At 39.0% G+C, this 19,891-nt stretch overlaps 1 protein-coding gene across 4 annotated transcripts in view; it reads left to right on the forward strand.

Moving 5' to 3' along the window:
• The window catches only part of LOC137090166 (zinc finger protein 91-like), a 128,502-nt gene that overhangs the window by 103,361 nt on the left and 5,250 nt on the right, over positions 1–19,891 (forward strand). For 2 of the 4 annotated variants that reach the window (XM_067453966.1, XM_067453957.1), the window contains exon 4: positions 2,395–3,147. The exons of 1 other annotated variant lie outside the window; for it this stretch is intronic. The gene's annotated coding sequence lies outside the window, so the exon portion shown is untranslated. Of the gene's footprint in view, positions 1–2,394; positions 3,148–15,663; positions 15,732–19,891 lie in introns of those variants that run through there. One more of the 4 variants, XM_067453974.1, reaches the window with a different exon arrangement.

Consider the following 19,891-nt stretch of genomic DNA (forward strand, 5'->3'; position numbering starts at 1 on the left):
TTGTTGAATCCATCCCATCTTGTTTTTTTTTAAACGTGTTGCTGGCAAATGTGCTTAGATTTCCAATAAAATACAAAAATCTGACATTTTCAACATTTGATATGTTGGCTATGTCCTTTTTTCAGCTAAATATGATTTTACAAGATTTTTATTTTTTTTATTTTACATAACCTCACCAATTATTGTTGTGGTTGTTAATCAAAGCACGTTGATATAAAGGCCAAATGTTAAAAGCAGCGCTTAAAAGGTTTATCATTTATCGCGACTAATTGCGTCATTACGTCAGCTTTGATTGTAAAATGCCATTGGCCCTCCTGTTTCTCGTGACCGATCGCGTCATTTTCATCATTGTCGTTGTGCGTGTATCATTTGAATCAGACAGAAATCGAGTACGTGTGTGTTCTGTTCACAAAGGGGCGCGATCATCATTTCAACGACTAAAACAATAATATCAACTCTGTTCTTCACATGAAGATATCGTATGACTTCAGAAGACTTGGAATGAAACATGAGTTAATACTTTTATACTGTTTTTTGGTCCGTTTTTGCAATAAACAGCGTACGTGGCCAGGGCTGCTATGCACTCTGTCACACGCACTAGCGCAGCAGTCATACTACATAACTCATGGCTTTGGCGGAACAAAAATGTGCTTTGACGACTGCCAAAAAAAAAAAAAAAAAAAAAAATGCAATACAGGAAAATATGCGGTTTAGCATAAACTTTAATAATACATATTTTGTCATGCGATGTCCTGTAATTTATTTGTAATCTTTAATAAATACATTGTTCTGATTTCACACATTTAATGCATTGTGTTGCTTGGAAACAACGTCATAAAAAGGAGCCAGCCACTCTTTTCCCCATGTTTACTGGGAAGAATGGTACAACATGAAATGCTGCATGCATATATTTGAGGGAAGTGGTGGGCCATTGCAGCTGACCATACCAACGTTGGCCAACGCAACCAACCAACATTGACGTTGGCCCCACGTCTGTTTGCTACCTGGAACTGCATGAGGGAGGGCCGAGCTAACACTCTCTCACACACACAAACACACACACATGAAGTGAGGCAAGCGCGGCACATGCAACGACTCCGCAAAAAGATAATTTTCAGAAAACCTTGTGGGCCGCACTCACACTAAACTTTGATGTAAAGTAGGGGGCCATAAAATATCATCCTGCGGGCCGTGAGTTTGCAACATGACAACATACAAGTAAACATACAAGCCACTTTCTAAAGTCAAGTGGCGTGTTATCTGTACGCAATTTGAACTATCCGCGTGCATGTCTACAGCATGTGATTCCGCGTGTATGTCTACGCCAGGGCTATTCAAATCTTACCCTGGAGGGCCAATGTGGTGCAGAGTTTAGCTCCAACCCTAATCAAACACACCTGAACATGCTAATCAATGTCTTCAGGATCATTAGAAAATCACAGGTGGGTGTGTTTGATCAGAGTTGGAGCTAAACTCTGCAGCGCATTGGTCCTCCAGGGTAAGATTTGAATAGCCTGGTCTACGCCGAAACTAACCATCATCTCAGCGTGTATGTCTACGCCGTGTGATTCCGCGTGTATGTCTACGCCGTGTGATTCCGAGTGTATGTCTACGCCGTGTGATTCCGAGTGTATGTCTACGCCGTGTGATTCCGCGTCTATGTCTACGCCGTGTGATTCCGCGTGTATGTCTACGCCGTGTGATTCCGCGTGTATGTCTACGCCGTGTGATTCCGCGTGTATGTCTACGCCGTGTGATTCCGAGTGTATGTCTACGCCGTGTGATTCCGCGTGTATGTCTACGCCGTGTGATTCCGCGTGTAAGTCTACGCCGTGTGATTCCGCGTGTATGTCTACGCCGTGTGATTCCGCGTGTATGTCTACGCTGTGTGATTCCGCTTGTATGTCTACGCCGTGTGATTCCGCGTGTATGTCTGCGCCGTGTGATTCCGCGTGTATGTCTACGCTGTGTGATTCCGCTTGTATGTCTACGCCGTGTGATTCCGCGTGTATGTCTGCGCCGTGTGATTCCGCGTGTATGTCTACGCTGTGTGATTCCGCTTGTATGTCTACGCCGTGTGATTCCGCGTGTATGTCTACGCCGTGTGATTCCGCGTGTATGTCTGCGCCGTGTGATTCCGCTTGTATGTCTGCGCCGTGTGATTCCGCGTGTATGTCTACGCTGTGTGATTCCGCTTGTATGTCTACGCCGTGTGATTCCGCTTGTATGTCTACGCCGTGTGATTCCGCTTGTATGTCTTCAATACAAACAAATCATCTTCATGACATTGATTTGATGGGATTAAAATGACTATTTAATTCTTCAGTGATCTTGACTTTGGGCTTCACATTTGTCTCTCATTTGAAATCTCACTTGATTTAATGTTTCTTCTAGACCTGATGGACGTGATCAAAATAGGAACAAACCACTTCACATGTAAATCAAGGCTGGAGTTTGAAATGAGGGTTCACACTGGGACTCTGGCTTTCTCTCTGAAATCACACCTGCCTTCTCATTCTGAAGAAAGGCCATTTAACTGTGATCTGTGCGCTGAACAGATTCACTGAGCATCAGTCCTGAAGAAACACCTGAAGATTCACACCAATGACGAGAGACACGACAAACTTTATCTTCAGGAGATTCAAAGAGACTCAAAGATGAGTTCTTCCACAAATAACAATATCTTAGTGTTATTCTTGTATATCATTTTAGCTTTATTAGTTACATTATGTGAATACACTTTATTATGATTTTTATGTTAATTATCTTAAGTCATTTGTTATGAAGGAAAGCAGTGGTTCTTTAAATTAGCTCCTTCTTGTGCTTATAGTTCAGGAGCTGAAGAAGAGGCCATGACACTCTTCAGAGAGACGTAAATCTAATATCCATTTTAACTCGTTTTTGATTGTTAGTTCACATCTAGTTTCTCTTCCACTTCTATTCTCCCATGCTAACGTTAGATATACTTTCATGTATCTTTGAAAAATTATGATCAGAAAAAATTAATCATTTTATCATTAAATTAATTTGAATGTCTTTTGTCCGTTTCTGCTGGCTCTGATTGCATCAGGGATGATTTCATAATTTTTTTTCTGAAAGCCATTTACTTTTGAGCTTTCCCTGTTTTTAAATGCCTAATAAATGAGATTTCCCTCCACACATGACTGACACTGTTAATAATGCAGACAGACGGCAATCTCATTCAGTTTCAATCTTTTCTGTTCTGTTTGTTCAAATGGACTAATTCATTCAGTAATGAAACACTTATGTGTGTTGCTCAGATATGTAAAACAGTTCTGCTGGGAATGGAGCTATTTTTGTGGATGAAATAGTGTAAAACAAGCAATATCGCGTGTTAAATATTAGGCAGCGGCTATTAGCTATATAGATGCTATTTACACCGTGTTAATAGCAACTAAGTACAAAGAGCTATAGATGCTATTTACTAAACAGCATACAAAGTTATATTCTATTTACACCATATAAAAGTAGCAGTTATTTGCAATATGTGTAGTAATTACATCCAATTTATACTTTTTGACAGATAAATACTATTTGCACCTCAGTATTGTTGTACATTAACAGAATGCAATAATAACAGTTAATGGGACAATAAATGCCCTCCCTACACCGACCCCTAACCCTTAACCAATAAAGGCTTTTACTATTAATAAACATTTCGTTAGGCACTATTTCCACATTTAGAAGATTTTCTTAATTTTTAGAAGAGTTTCTTAACATTTCTGGTGTGATTTGTGATGAGAAAAGAGATGAGAACAAACTCTGTAAAAGGCGGATTTGAACTTCAATCAGGTCAATCAAACGTCAATCACGTCAAAATCAATTTCCATAGCCGTATGCTTTACTGATGGCGCCACTGAAGACGTTGAAATTAATGCGCATTTTTAAAGGGGTCATATAATGCCATTTTTGTATAAGTTAATTTATTCTTATAAGATTCTTTAGTGTCTAAATTAAAACTTTGTAATATACTTTCATTAAAAATTCTCATTGGTATTATAAGAAAAACACTCATTTTACCAGGTCAAAAACAGCTCTGTTTTCACCAAGCCATTTCAGGAGTGTTGGCAACTTAGCGACTTTGTCGTTATATTTAGCGACTTTTCAGACCACTCTAGCGACAAATCTAGCGACTTTTTGGATAAACGTCAGCTACTTTAGTTTACAAATGTCGGCAGTACTGTCCTGCGAGCGCGAGGTCTTTCTTTCTCCCTGCTGTCACACCTCTCTCTAAATCTGCCCCATAGGGTCTGCCCTGTTCAGTGAAAGGCTGACCGTGGAGATCCACTTTTGCGACACGACTGAAGCATGATGATGTGACGCTTCCCCTCATTTGTGCGTTGATGGGCGTTCCTCAAGTTTACCACTATGGGCGTGCTTTTGAGCAAGCGGGGAATGAAAAACAAACGACCCGTGAGAGACTTTATTTTTTCAAATGCAGCGCTGCCTTCCTGGATTGCTATGCGGGCGTGTTAAAGTCGCTTGAAGTCACCCATACGAATTAAGCCTTGTGTATACTCGACGCGTCCGCATGAGCGTGAGGGTGCACGCGGCAAAAAGGACTAAAGGTCTCTGAGGACGCATCTATGCAACTGTATCAATTTGAACCGGAGTCAGAGCCAGGACAAGATGACAGCTCCAACAAAATTCGACAAATAAGGCTAAACAGGACGTTTCTGAATGGTTGGTTAACGTAATGTCACTTTGATCTGTCTTTATGTACTGGCAGGGTAACGTTGGTGTAGTGAGATACAAATTCTATCTGTTTACTGATGTGTACGTTACTTTTTCCCGCATAGAGAATTACGAGATGGCCGTAAAGTTTCGACAAAACTCAGACAGGGAGACAATTGCCCAGATTCAGCCTGTCGTAATAATTTTTACATTTACATTTATGCATTTGGCAGACGCTTTTATCCAAAGGAACTTACATTGCATTCAAGGTTGCCTTGGGAATCAAACCCATGACCTTGGCGTTGCTAGCACCATGCTCTACTCATTGAGCTACAGGAAAGCAGAAACATATCGTCACGTATATCGTCTCCCCTCCGCTGCAGCTGTCAATCGTCATCTCCGTTCACCATTCAAACTGCACATCGCATTCAGTTACGACAGTCAGGAGGTAAAACTCTCCAAGATCATATATTCCCATGATAAAACTTGATCTGTAAATAAAGGGCTGTGGATTTGAGTTTATAGCTACCTCAGTTTCACTTGTAGCTATGTGGTTCTCAGAAATCCCCTACCCCGCTGTCTCACCCTTGCTTGACCTCGTACCACATCTACTTCTCCTCAGTTTCGTTTCACACCTTTTATAGCGTGAAGTATTTTTTTGTACACTATGCCACGAACAGTCAATCACTCCTTTGTGCGTGCATCACTGTCCTCAAGGCTGCAGCAACTTCATCAAGGATTAAAACAAAAAGAGGATAAAGGTTGTAATGTCTTTGTGCATAGATTAATTTGATAAATGAATAGAAACAATAAAACTTTAAATTCACACAGCTATAGCCTACCCATTGTGGAGGCCGACGCCAGCATACCGCCTACAGTATTTTTTAGAGCTTAGAAATAAGATGCTGCAGCCAATGAGCAGCTGGCGGGGTTGCAGGACGACTCAACCTCTGCAGACAGTTTTTAATGTTTATCAGACAATAACTACTCAAGATCAGGCCAGATTCGGGACAACAGTTTAGATTTAGAGAATATCTCGAATTTTTCGAGACGTCTGGTGACAGAATCCGACACATCCGCCTCCCATCGCGAGAGATTTTTGACACACGTCAGCATGACATCAAAGCAAGTCGGCCCATGCTCGGACAGATTTCTAGTCTGACTTGCTCTGATGTCATGCTGACATGTGTCAAAAATCTCTCGCGATGGGAGGCGGATGTGTCGGATTCTGCAGTCCACCGACTGTGCTGGCTAAAAGCACGATGGGAAACGACTTAAGCCTAGTTCAGACTGCACGATTTTCAAACTCGTCGGGTCACTGCTCTTTTCACACTGCAGGACTATCTGGGGTATCATTCAATCTATGCTGTGTTCACACTGACCGATGGATCGGAGAGACAGAGGAGTTCACACTGCATGACTGAACAAGGAAGAATCGCCGACTACTCTCTCTCTCCGGTGCGCAAACTACGTTTCCCAAACACACGTGCGATGTGCCGAGTAAACAACGCGAGATCACACGTGCGGCAGACCGGAGTTCTCGCGCGAGACTTGGAATTGTTATTAAAAATGATAAACTGCACAAAGTTTGCTTCAAATTGTATGTGCGCTGATTTGTGGAGAAAGAAAAAAGATTATGGCAGAAGAAATTGTTGGAGAGACAGAGGGAGCCAGGATTGTGTTCTGCAAAGACAGTTTGAGGTAAATAAACAATTTTGTAATGTGCTGCTGCTGTGGCTGGATGTGCAAATGTTTGGCCTTTGTTTCTGTTTGATAGAATTGTAAATATATCTATTAAAATACTGATATTCTGCTCTATAACTCCTCCCTGAACCTCCCGCTGCCCTGTATCTCACTCTCATTGGCGGTCGGTGTAATTTCCAGTCAGAACGCAGTTCACACAGCTGGAGTTTCAATCGCCGACAGGTCCAGATATTTAGCATGCCAGATATCTCACCGGCGTCGGCGACTCGTCTGATCGCGTCTTTGATTATTCACACTGCGTGATTATCACTCGTGTGCACGAGCACCGATTTGCCTGTGATCTCGGGCATTTGTCGGCGATTTCACAAAACCTGTCGGCGACTCAAAATCGGGGGAAAAAATCGGGCAGTGTGAACTAGGCTTTACTGAAGACACAGCTTAATGCGCATTGGTTTAAACAACAGTGATGTATGGTTCTTTAAAAAAAGAATGATTAAAACTCTGATATCCTGTTTTTATGTGTTTAAATTGTGTGTGAGTATTCCCACACTCTCGGACAGTGCGATCTCTCTGTGGGTTGTGTGATTGTTGTCATATTTATAAAAACATGTATGCAATTAAAGTAAAAATGATTGATGAATTCGTATTTCGAATGGAAATAAATAACAAAAACTTTGGGCATCTTTTTCATAATATTTATGTTCATATAAAAGCAACAGAACTTAAATTACATCCAGTTTATCAGCAGCACAGCGCAGGAGTGTGAATCCCGCGATCTCCGCAACCGATCTCGCAGGTGTCTGATCCACTAAAAGAGAGAACTGTCCGTCTCTCCTGCACTTCTTTCACTCCTCCCTTCACTGTAGCCACCTAGTCTCGCCTTCATTTCAGGCAAGGCGAGGCGCATCTCAAACAAACCTAATGCTTTCACACTAGTAACGAACCGAACCTTTGTTAAGTTAGAGCCGGACCGAAATTACCTCTTTTTGTTGGACCAAATTTCATCTGCTTGGTCCCGAGGGAGGTTTCATGCCTGTAATAGGTGTGAAAACGCCCTGAGTTAACAGGAGATCCATCTCATTAGTTTCACTTTTACTTTATTTTGTATTTGCTTTGAGTAATTATTGATTAAATATTGCCTTTTTATTAATGCATTTATCTTTACTTCATAAGTTATCGACCACTTTTATGTCTGCAGATTGTATTTGCAATAGGACAATGTAATTTTATAATTCTGAAAAGCCATTAAGTTTTATGTTTATGCTCTTTTAAATTTCTCAATAAAGCTTTTAATTGCCAAATAAACTATATGTTACTCCACCCGTGTCTAAGATTGAATAAGATTGCCGTTTGTCTACATTAGTGTTTTATATATATAAGTATATATATATATATATATATATATATATATATATATATATATATATATATATATATATATATATATATATATATATAGGTGTTGTGTCATTTTAAATAGAAGTTGGAGCTCATGTTTCTGTGGGACTTCCAGGCAAGATGTCGTGTTGAACAGTTCGCGTCAGACACGGATGCAAAATTGTCCCAAATCTTGACTAGAGCTTATATAGACGCTCCAAACAATAATAAAAAAAATGATCAAACCTGCCAGGCTGATAATCAAAGAGGGGGAAAGCGGAAAAAAAGCAAGCTGCGATGAGCATAAAGATCCTCGAACAAGCTGCCGACCATGACTACGAGATGGAGGTTAGCACAGTAAATAAAAGAAAAGATTCCAAGCCAACGACTCCGAACAAAGTTCCAGCTGGGAGAAAGAGCAAAAATACACCAAAAGAAAATGAGGTGTCTAACCTGGCCATACTGGAAGCAATTCGGAGTTTGGAAAAGAATGTCAATGAGCAACTGACCGAACTTCGAGAGCAAGCTAAGCAGAGTAGTTGCATGATGGCTAGCCTATCGAAAGCAGTGCAGTTCAATGCTGAAGAAGTTAAAGGGGGGGTGAAACACTCAGTTTCAGTCAATCTCATGTCAATCTGTGGCACCTATAGAGTAGTATTGCATCCTTCATATCTCCGAAAAGTCTTTAGTTTTATCATATTTATAAAAGAAATATGGGCTGTACCGAGTCTTTCCGGAAAAAACAGAGCGCCTGGAGGCGTATCGTGTGGGCGGAGCTAAAGAATGACAAGCGCGCAAAGCGGTGACGTCCTCAAGCGTGGAGAAACCCATCTATCTCAGCTAATACAGATAATGATCCACAATCAAATCTGAGGCAGAAATAAATTGAACAGGAGAAACGGCAACAGCAGGATGTCCGTCTCTGTGGTATGTACTGTATTTAGGGGCCTTTGTGTGCGGTTTATGAGGACATGATTCGGTTTATGGACTATTGTATGTGACTAGACCTTAGAGGTAGCAAGCAAAACGGTTTTGCACGTCAGAGTCAGAATAGTGTAACGTTATACAGAACAACAATGGAGTAACCGTTAGCCAGTTTGAATGACGAAGCACGCAATCGTATCGTTTACTGATGTTTACTCATGCGACGGTAGCCAATAGCAGAGACATTTGAAGTTGATTTACTCACCGGCATCTTCCAAAGCAGGACCGCTCTGTCAAAAACACACTTCTTTGGAATGATTTGGTGAAGTCCTGTGACAGCAGTGACCGTGGAAATCCACTTTGCGACGCGACTGAAGCGATGCCTTGAAGCTTCCCGTCATTTCTGCGTTCAAATCGGTTCAAATGCAGCGCTGCCTTCCCGGAATGCTGTGCTGAAGCGTTGAAGTCGCTCGACGTCACCCATAGGAATAAAGTGGAGCGCGGCGCGTCATAAGTGTTCACGGACGACTGGATCTGCACCTCAGAGACTGTTTACAGCGTGCATTTCCTCTCTCTCCCTCTAGTCACGCGCGCGCACCCTTCCGGGAGAAGAGCCCGTACGGCCCATACAAGGACCTTCCGCTCTATTTAACGTCAAGTAGACCCATACTCGAAAAAAACTCGCCGAAACTTGTGAGAAACCGGAAGGAGTATTTTTAACACAGAAATACTCCATCAAACGTCCAACATTAGTTTTTGAAACTTTGTCTATGTTTAGGATGGGAATCCAAGTCTTTAAAGGTGTAAAAAGCTCAGTATGCATGAAACAGCATTTCACCCCCCCTTTAAGGAATGCAAGGGGAAAATCACCGAGCTAGAAAAATGCAATGAACATCTGTGCAAAGAAAATCAAGAGCTTAAAGAGAGAATCAGGGATCAGGAAAGATATAAGATGCGATGGTGTCTGAAACTGAAAGGTTTATCGGAAAGAAAAGACGAGAACGTTAGAACAGACGTCATACAACTGTTCAAAGAGATCGCCCCTGACATGCAGCAGCGACAGCTCGAAGAAGCAATTGATATTGTGCACAGAGTCGGACGTAAAGAAGACAACAGGAATAGGCATGTAGTTGTGTTATTTGTTCGGAGATTGGTCAAGGAGGAGTTATGGAGGATGCAAGGATTCCCTGGTGTGCAGAGAGAAAGGCGTCCGCCTCGCCGAGATGCTACCGTTAGAGGATAGAGAGACAAGGAAAAAACTGTGGCCGCAGATTGATCAGGCTCGTCGGGAGGGAAAGCGCGCCTACTACCGCGGACCGCACGGATACATAGAGGGTCGTCGAATTGGTTGAACGAAGGAAAGGTTTGATCTACTGACAGTAACGTAGAGGTAGAAGGAGTGTTTTAAGAAGACATGGGACTACCATTGTATTTGTTAGTCAGAGTAAATAAGCTTTGAGCTAAGTTCTAGGCCTACTGTTTGTTTTTGTTTTATTTTCTTCGTTTTTAAATATTTCATTTTCAGCAATGTTCAATTGTTCAATCTCATTTGCTTCGTTAAACGTGAGGGGTCTAAAAGATTTGGTCAAAAGAAAAGAATTATTTTTATTTTGTAAAGGACGAAAACCACATTGTCTGTTGTGAACATCATTCTTCCGAAGTGGATGTTAGGTTCTGGTCTACAATGGGGTGATCGAATACTGTTTAGTCATGGGACTAATAAATCTGCTGGTGTTGCAGTTTGTTTTAGCAGGTTTCCCGGTGATATAATCACATACAGGACAGACAGCCATGGACATTGGCTGATGGTGGTTTTAAAAATTGATGGTTGCTTTTTCATACTAACGAATGTGTATGGTCATAGAACTGCTGCCCAAAATAAACAAATGCTTAAAGAAATTTCAAACACTTTATCAGAACTCAAAATAGTTTATCCCACAGACTTTATTTTAATGGGAGGTGACTGGAATATGACACCTGATGAATGGGAAGATAGATGGCCCACTAAATTTGACAGCTACCATTTAAACCCTACAATAGGGGAATTTATCATTAAAAATCATTTGATAGATATTTGGAGAAGTCTAAATCCAGGAGTAAAACAATATTCCTGGTTTAAACCAAATAACACTTGTAAATCTAGGATTGACTACTGGCTTGCGGATTACTCGTTTAAAGTATTTGCCTCAGATATCTTGATTTCTAAAGCCCCACTAACAGATCATTGTATTGTAGAAATGAAATTAAATCCAGTTGATAGAATAAGAAAAAATAAAGGCTACTGGAAATTTAATTCTAGTTTGCTAAAACAAAACATACTGTACAAAGATAAAAGAAATAATAACTGAAATTGAAAATAATGAGATTATAAATAGTTTTTGCCGGAAATTGGAATTTGTAAAGTACAAAATTAGAGAAAGTTCCATAACGTTTAGTAAGAAGATTGCCTTGGAAAAAAGAAGAGAAGAATGTCACCTGTTCCAAGAAATTAGTAAATATTGTGATAAAACTGATTTAAACAGTGAAGACAAAGACAAATTATTAATATTGCAATCCAAATTAGATGATATGTATTGCAAAAGAGCCCAAGGTGCATTTGTGAGATCACAAGCAAAGTGGATAGAGCAAGGAGAAAAAAACACTTCGTACTTCAGTAATTTAGAGAAGAGAAGACAGGAAAATAAGTCAATATCAAGTTTATTGATAAATGGAGTAGAATGTAAGGATATTAAAACCATTGAGAAAACGGTTTTCACATTTTATAATAATCTATACACTTCTGCATATTCCCAACAAGATTCCTCAAATTTTCTTAATAAAATTAAAGACTTTGTACCAAAGATTGATGATTCATTTAAAGAACTTTGTGAGTCCGATTTAAAAATTGAAGAACTGGATGAGGTAAGTTTAAGATTATCCTCAAATAAATCCCCAGGTACAGACGGGCTCACAGCCGAATTTTATAGATTCTTTTGGAAAGATATTAGACATTTGTTATTTAAGGCAATTCAGGAATGCATAACAAAAAGTGAATTAACGACAACCATGAAGCAAGGCCTAATAATACTTATTCCCAAACATGGCAAGGACAAAACAGTGCTAGATAATTTAAGACCCATTATGCTTTTAAATACTGATTATAAATTATTATCCGGAATTATTGCAGCTAGAATGAAAAAAGGCCTGCCTCAGATAATAAATGAAACACAATCTGGCTTCCTTGCTGGAAGATCTATCCATAATAACATACGATTGGTATTAGACTTAAAGGGGGGGTGAAACACTCAGTTTCAGTCAGTGTCATGTCAATCTTGAGTACCTATAGAGTAGCATTGCATCCTGCATATCTCCGAAAAGTCTTTATTTTTTTTATAATTATATAAGAAAGATGCGCTGTTCCGAGTCTTTCCGAAAAAATCCGAGCGGGTGGGGGCGTGTCGTGTGAGCGGAGCTAAATAATGACGTGTGCGCGTCGCTGTTATTGGGTTGAGTGCGTCGTAAAGCTGTGTCATCCCTAACAGCGGGAAAAACTTTATTCAAAATAAAAATATGGCTTTTAATCAGATACAGCCATACATCTATGATCCGGAATCAGACCCAGAGGCTGCAGTTGAACAGGAGCAGCAGCAAAAACGACTAGAGCAGGACGTCTCTATGTGGTACAAGTTATACACTAACTATATAATATGCTTAGCGGCTTGTGTTATTTACATATTTATACTTGAATTATATCGTCGTATTTTTGTCTTTGAAGGTGTACATGTGGGAAGTGCAGTTGTGCACGTGTGTGTGTGTGTTTACGTGTGGTTTGTGTAGACAATTGTAACGTTAGTAAGCGGACTGGTTTTGCACGGCAGGCTAAGTTAGTGTTTACATAGAAAGACACGGAATAGTAGCGCATTTGAATGAAGAAGCGCGCTTATTTAGTTCAACATATTTCCCCACTCTTTGTGTATTGTTGTTTGGAGTGCTTTTACAATACACAAACATAAAGTTACACATATAGTGGCCAGCTAAACAAATGTACACGCACTACACATCGCATGCTCCATTGATCAATTAACTATACGTGATCATGTTTGGGCTACTTGATGAACATAGGCAAAAACACAGACATTTGAAGCAGTCTTACTCACCGCCCGCGGTTCTAACGTTGGGACCTTTATCGTTGGGACTGCTCCATCCTTCAGCATTAGGCGATCGGAAAATCCGGCGTCGAGCTGGGCCTTGTTTATGAAACAGTCGGCACCGAAATGCAGCGAACAGATATAAACATTCGCGCAACTCAGTTGCTGATCTGGAAAAGCAAATTCCATCCAGTTCCAAATTGTTGCCTTACCGCGGGGTTTTTGGGGAATCTGTGCAGGACTGTCTTGGTCTGGCAACCAAAAACGCACTTTTTTGGTGACATTGTAATTGTGCACATCACCTGTGCAGCACATCCTACAAGCCAGCGCTTTGATGGGCGTAGGCTGTTACTTTCGCTCTCTCCCTCGCTCTCTCTCACGCTCTTCCGGTAGAATTGTCCGTAAGGCCCATACAAGGAAATTTTGCCCCCATTAACGTCAAAGGGGACGCATGATCGCAAAAAACTTGCCGAAACTTATGACTAACCGGAAGTAGTATTTTTGACAAAGAAATACTCCCATCAAACGTCCACCTTAACTTTTGAAACTTTGTCTATGTTTAGGATGGGATTCCAAGTCTTTAACAGTGTAAAAAGATCAGTATGCATGAAACAGCATTTCACCCCCCCTTTAATAGATAATGGTCATACATTTTTAGAGCAGGGTTTGATTATATTTTTAGATTTCTACAAAGCTTTCGATTCGGTAGAACATCCCTTTATTTTAGAAACTTTAAATCTTTTTGGTTTTGGACAAAATTTTACTAATCTAATTAATCTACTTTACAATGATATAAACAGCTGTGTATCCTTGGAGCATGGCACATGCTCACGATTCACAGTCAAGAGGTGCATTAGACAGGGATGCAACAGCTCGCCTTTATTATTTATATTGGTTGCTGAACTGCTGTCTATCAGGATTAAAATGAATAAATCGGATGGCTTTAACATTATGGGAAAACACATCATCTTAAGTCAGTTTGCTGACGATACGACTTTATTTCTAAAAGATGAAAGGCAGATCCACAGCATTAGATTCAATCAGTCAATTCTCGAAAGCATCAGGTGTTACTTTGAACATTAATAAATGTGAAATTCTAGCTTTACTCTAGCAACCGGCTCGTTCAATTGAGAATATACACGTTAAAACAGAAGTTAAATATTTGGGTATTACGATCTCCAGACATAAGGAAATAAGGGAAAAAGAAAACATTCTTAGAAATATTGATAAATGTAAAGTAATATTGAACTCATGGTTACAAAGGGATATAACTATTTTCGGTAGGGTTTTATTGTCCAAAATGGAGGGTGTATCGAGAGCTATTTACCCTGCTTTTTCATTAGAAATTTCAGATAATATGATCAAATTATTTAACAAGATAAATTTCAACTTTATTTGGAAGGATAAATGCCATTACATTAGAAAAGCGGACATGATTAAGAGTATTGAAGAGGGTGGCATGAATGTCATTGATTTTTCTGTCATGAAAGGTGTACTGAAACTGAAATGGTTGAAATCCTTTGTTTGTCAAAAAGATTAGTTTTGGTTTAGCATCCCAAATGCAATTTTCAATAAGATGGGTGGAATTGATTTTCTTTTACGTTGTGACTATGATTTATACAAATTACCTGTAAAATTATCTGATTTTCACCAACAAGTTCTTCTGTACTGGAATGTTTAAACATAACTTTACACCACATAATACACCTTTGTGGAACAACAGATATATTCTGAGTAATAGGAAATCATTGTTTCTCGGTGCTTGGATGGAAAAAGGTATATGGTCAGTAAGTCATTTGATGGATAATTTGGGTAATTTGCTGTACTATAAAGACTTCTGTGATAAATTTAGCTTCAAATGCCCACTTAAAGAATATAATAGAGTGATAAAGGCTATCCCAGCACCCGTGAAAACAATGATCCAACAGTTTGTAATATACTCCAACTCTCAATCAGAAATTAGATCACTTTGTATTGAAGGTATTAATTTAAATAGCAAACAATTTACAAATAAGTTTATTAGAAATGTATTATCGAAACAGTATTATCCTAATCAGCTGACGAGAAAATATGTTTTACAAGATTTCAGTGTGGAAGAGGCAAAAAAAATAAGGAAAAGATACTTATCATACCCAATTCTTCCCAAAGCCAAAGAAGTGTCATTTAAAATGTTGAACGACATTTATCCATCCAACTCCTTTCTGCATGAGAGATTCAATTGGGAAAATAATTCATGTGGATTTTGTGAGAAAGACAACAGTGGAACAGTGGAACTTGTCAGAAACAGTGGAACATATTTTCTTTCAGTGTGAATTTGTAACTGAATTTTGGCTCTCATTTCAAAGTTGGATTCAATCTAAAGATATATTAATAAACCCTTTGAATATAACCTCAATTAAAGTTGGAGTGTTTATAAAAGAAAAAGAATTAGAATTTTTGATAAATAACTTGATTCTGTTAGGTAAACACTTTATCCACAGATGTAAGTATCTAAAGGTCAAACCCCATTTCACTGGTTGGAAGAAAGAATTGAAGTTATATGCAAAATCTCTTAAATGGATGATGGACAAAAATGCCTTGAAACTTTCTTATGCTATGGACTTATATATGTTGTTTGATTAAGACCCCATTAAATATTTTGAAATTGTTTTTTTGTTTTCTTGTTGTTTTTTTGTGTGCGGTTGTGTTCCTTTTTATTTTGAATACTGTATCAACACGGAAAATGGTTATATGATTGTAAGAAATGCCTTAAATGTTGTATTTGAACAATCTTTAATAAAAAAAAATAAAAAAAAGAAGTTGGAGCTTTTTGATGACCTGCCGCTGATCTTGACTCGCGGTGATGACGTCATCACCGGTGCGCGCGCGCTTATTCACATTCCGCGTCGAGTCTTCTGAGGAGAGGTGAGCTATTCACAGTATTTCGCAGACTTAAACTGTTGTAAAATACACTTTGAACCGAGTACAGCGATGTTTGTGTGTTTGCTGATTAGAAAAGCAGCCTACCCGAATGTGAGGGGAACATGTTAAGTCGTGTGTGTGTGTTTGTATGTTCGTGTGAATGAAAGTTTCGATGTCTGGATAATGTTGCTGTTACTGAATGTCTCGTGATCTGTGAGGAAAACATGTTAAGGCTTGTGTGTTTGTATGTTCGTGTGAATGAAAGTTTCGGTGCCTGGATAATGTTGCTGTTACTGAATGTCTCGAGATCTGTGAGGGGAATTGTTGCGAACCGATATCAAGTTTATCTGCTGTGACTTTATTTAATAATGTTGTTGCTCTGACGTTTATTTTTGGCCGATCGAATCTGTTATAGAGAGACTTAACATGGATAAAGTTTATAACAGAAACTACTGATTACTCAATACTGACTGGACCGGTTCCAACGTAAACAGACGTTACTGCGCATGCGCGCTTTTGTGGCCAAAACATAACTTCCTGGGCCTATACCATGAAGCCGGTTCAGCTGGCTAGCCAGATATGTTTAAGCTTAGTTTGTGCCAATCCTGGGTTTTAAGTACCATTAAAGTGGTTTGGCTTTTAGCTGTGTTCATCGCCACAGTAACTTGCGCTTCACGGCTAACCTGCTCCAGGGCAGGTTATGTTCAGGATAAGAGAGCTCAAACTGAAATTGGACTAATCAGCTGTGAGAAAAGTGATGCAATAAAGTCACTCCCCCCTGTTTCTACTCCAAATTAAAGGTCACTACTTAGCAAATGTTTTTTTAAAGACTAAAGTCAATGCTTACAATAATTATTATTATTATTTTGAGTGATTTAGATATAATTTATGTAATTATTATACCCTTAATCAATTACACATTTAGCATTTTAGTTAATCATTCATTAATAGGCTCTTTGTTAAAATTAATATAAATAGCCTATATAAAGTCATACAAATAAGATTATTGATTTAAAATCGATAAATAAAGCTATTAAGAAACATTACTGAGCTTAAATGTTCAATTATCTCTACTAAACTAACTTCATAACTATTACTTGCATTGACATATATATTTTTTCTTTGTTGTCCTATTGTATAGACAGCTCTTCTTGCTGTGTAAATTTGTTTAAATTCTTAATATTTTTCAATCATGTAATATTCTGCAGAAGAAAGAAATTAATCTCACTGCTTCTCTCGCAAGAAGTGAATCTCAGTTTCACTGATTGGCTGTGATTGGCTGTTCACTACTGATGTCACAGCTGAACTCCAATGCCACAGCTTACGCCACAGCTGTTCACCCAAAACTGAAAATAATGTAATTTCTATCAGTTTAGGTTTTTATTTTCTATATTTATAGGCAAGGCAAGTCTATATAGCACATTTCATACACATTAGTAATATCGTTTAAAATTTAATTATCATTAAGACCGTCAGTGATTATCACGATTTTGAAAAGTCGCGGTAAATCCTATCCAGTCTGGTGCAGGGGCGCAAAAAAGTATTAAAAAGCAAGGCAAACATTTTTAATTCTATTTATTCATTAAGATGGTCTCCTGCTGACACCTACTGGAGGTTTGGTTTCATGTTTGACTTTAGCCTGGATTGATGGTTTTCAATATCGCAATATATATCGTTGGGGGAACAAAATATTTGCAATGTAATTTTTTTTCCAATATCGTGCAGCCCTAGACCACAGTGTACTGTGGAGCTGACAGAGACTTCCACCATCAGCTCTGTTTCTGTTCACCATCAGCTCTGTTTTCTGCTCACCATCAGCTCTGTTTTCTGTTCACCATCAGCTCTGTTTTCTGTTCACCATCAGCTCTGTTTCTGTTCACCATCAGCTCTGTTTCTGTTCACCATCAGCTCTGTTTTCTGCTCACCATCAGCTCTGTTTTCTGTTCACCATCAGCTCTGTTTTCTGTTCACCATCAGCTCTGTTTTCTGTTCACCATCATCTTTGTTTTTCTGTTTACCATCAGCTCTGTTTTCTGTTCTCCATCAGCTCTGTTTCTGTTCACCATCAGCTCTTTTTCTGTTCTCCATCAGCTCTGTTTCTGTTCACCATCAGCTCTGTTTCTGTTCACCATCAGCTCTTTTTCTGTTCTCCATCAGCTCTTTTTCTGTTCTCCATCAGCTCTGTTTCTGTTCACCATCAGCTCTGTTTTCTGTTCTCCATCAGCTCTGTTTTCTGTTCACCATCAGCTCTGTTTTCTGTTCACCATCAGCTCTGTTTTCTGTTCACCATCAGCTCTGTTTTCTGATCACCATCATCTTTGTTTTTCTGTCCACCATCAGCTCTGTTTTCTGTTCACCATCAGCTCTGTTTTTCTGTTCACCATCAGCTCTGTTTTTCTGTTCACCATCAGCTCTGTTTTTCTGTTCACCATCAGCTCTGTTTCTGTTCATCATCAGCTCTGTTTCTGAATCACAAGCTCTGTTTGCTTGTATGAGTCTATATTTTTTCTTGTTATTTTTTTAAATTGGTGGTTTAGTTTCCTATATTTTTTAACATTTATTTTGTTTATTCAAAAATACAAATCTCATAACATTATTTAATGCAGTAGTAATTTTTCTGGGTAACATCCCTATAGTGTCTTATTTTAATTTAATGTATAGATCAAATTTAAGAATAAAATATGAAACCTGAAGCATAGCTTATATTTAATAAGATTAGGGGAAAATGCCCTTTATAAAGGTAAAATATCACATATGCAAATTTAAAATTATGTCAAAGCTGATTGAACACTGAGAATATTGCTTCAGAATAAGTTATATTTACAACACACACACACAAATCTAACTTTTTTCCAGACAAGCACATTTTTTACTCGGACAAGTGAATGAGACGGGAGCATGCTTAATGTCGAGCCCTAAATTTTATTTTAGATTTGAATGCACAATTGTTTTTTAAATAAATAAGAATTCAACAATTTGCATACATCTGTCATTTTGTCGTCTTATCTTGATTAAGTAAAGTCTGGTGCCTTTAGTCTCTCCAAGGAAGGTATACAGATTATTATTAATTTAACAATAATATCGGATCGGTATCGACAGATACATAAAGCCCAGGCATCGGTATCGGGACTGAAAAAGTCGGATCGGTGCACCCCTAGTTTATACCTTCATTCGTGTCCTCATATAGTGATGCGGCAGAGACTACAAAGACAGCGAGTGTCATGCGTGCATCCACACAGAGACCCACGACATGCAGGAGTTTAATATAGTCACAGACACAGTCATAGTATATATTTGGTTAACTTCTACAGAGTCAGTAATTTACTACAGAAACACTGGTATCATCACATTTTTTTTTTAAATTTCAGTACCGAAGTTCCAGTCTGAAATATTGTTTAACAGCAGACATACTGCTAATGTGTTTTCATTTCTTTTAATTTCTTCTTCACTGCTCTAAAAGTGGTTGCTTGTTGCAACACAGCACAACTTCCTGTGTTTACAATGCATTCTGAGCAGTGAAGAAGATCCGTGCAGCGGTTAGGCAAAGCTAGCGGTCGTCATAATAACTAACGCTAGGTCTTGTTTAAGAATGATGGTATCGGTATTTTTCAAGTACTCGCCTATACTGATGCCAGAATTTGTTGTGGGTTCGGTAATATTTCTGATACTAGTATCAGAATCAGAACAACTCTACTTGAGAGTCCCTATATGTTAGGGACAGTCTGCATTTGGCGACTTTAAACTCCTCCACCACTGATGACAGGGAAAACTGGAAGTTGTAGAGCCCTAAGGATGTAAAGCTCGGGGGGATTTCCCAACCAGCAACTCTCCATAGGCGGGAAAAACCAAATTCTGGTCAGGCAAATCGCATTGTGTATAGAGTTGGTGGGCGGCCTTAACAATGACGGCAGACTTGTCGCAGTTCCTCGTGCTACTTGTAAACAAAGAAGCTTTGGCCGCGACTCTGGAAGACTTGGAGTTAAGCTTTTCTTTAGGAAAAGAACAAAGAATAGCACTGAAGTCATTCTTAAGAAGGGAAGATGTGTTCAACCGGATACGGTGAAAGTTTAATCTATCAACTAGCTCCGCTTCACATTACTCTGGTTGGTTGTAACGCTATCCTATTGCGTTCAGAGGGAATTTGAAAGACAACCATTTATCTT

The sequence above is a fragment of the Pseudorasbora parva genome, chromosome 2 (genome assembly GCF_024679245.1).
Source record: "Pseudorasbora parva isolate DD20220531a chromosome 2, ASM2467924v1, whole genome shotgun sequence".
Taxonomy (NCBI): Eukaryota; Metazoa; Chordata; class Actinopteri; order Cypriniformes; family Gobionidae; genus Pseudorasbora; species Pseudorasbora parva.